This window comes from Poecilia latipinna, unplaced genomic scaffold, assembly GCF_001443285.1.
Source record: "Poecilia latipinna isolate Pla-1442-1.1 unplaced genomic scaffold, P_latipinna-1.0 Scaffold331, whole genome shotgun sequence".
Taxonomy (NCBI): Eukaryota; Metazoa; Chordata; class Actinopteri; order Cyprinodontiformes; family Poeciliidae; genus Poecilia; species Poecilia latipinna.
Genome location: NW_015112947.1, coordinates 399,184 through 400,234, shown reverse-complemented (window position 1 = coordinate 400,234; position 1,051 = coordinate 399,184).

The window sequence follows — 1,051 nt, the reverse complement described above, 5'->3', positions numbered from 1 at the left end:
CAGCACAGGCTCCCCTCAGGGCTGCGTCCTGAGCCCTCTGCTGTTCACTCTGATGACACATGACTGCGTCCCCAGGTTCGCCACCAACCACATCGTGAAGTTCGCGGACGACACAACGGTGGTGGGCCTTATCAGAGACGACAACGACCTGGACTACAGAGAGGAGGTGGAGCAGCTGGCAGACTGGTGCAGAGACAACAGCCTGATCCTGAATGTTGACAAGACGAAGGAGATGATCGTCGACTTCAGGAAGAACCGGCCCAGCCACGCTCCACTGCTCATCAACAGCTCGGCTGTGGAGGTGGTCAGCAGCACCAAATTCCTGGGGGTGCACATCACTAACGACCTCTCCTGGTCAGTGAACACCATGTCTCTGGTCAAGAGGGCACAGAAACGTTTGTATTTCCTGCGGAGGATGAGAAGAGCACACCTGCCCCCGCCCATCCTCAAGACGTTCTACAGAAGCACCATAGAGAGCATTCTGACCAGCTGCCTCTCTGTGTGGTGTGGAGGCTGCAGCGCCACCGATTGGAAGAACGTGAAGAGAGTGGTGCGGACAGCAGAGAGGATCATCGGGGCCCCCCTTCCCTCCATTCAGGACATTTCATCCCAGCGCTGCGTGTCCCGAAGCCGAAATATCGTCAGTGACCCCTCACACCCCCACCATGGACTGTTCTCCCTGTTGCCCTCTGGAAAGAGGTTCCGTAGCATCCGGTGCAGGACCACCAGGTTCCGAAACAGCTTTTTCCCACTTGCCATTAGACTGCTGAACTCTTAATCGCACTGCACTTAAAATCTGGTCTCCACCTTATACCTTGCACATGTATAGAAACTAAAGAACTTCTATTTCTACTGTCATTCCTGCACTTTATATTTTATATTTCATATTTATATTCATATTTTATATTGTATTTATTTTATTCTGGAGTAACTTCACAACATTGAAAGCTCAAAACACTGTCCTGAGCCGAAATGCAACGAAATTTCGTTCTGTATACACCTTTGTGCATGCAAAATGATAATAAAGTCTAAGTCTAAGTCTAAAGTCTAA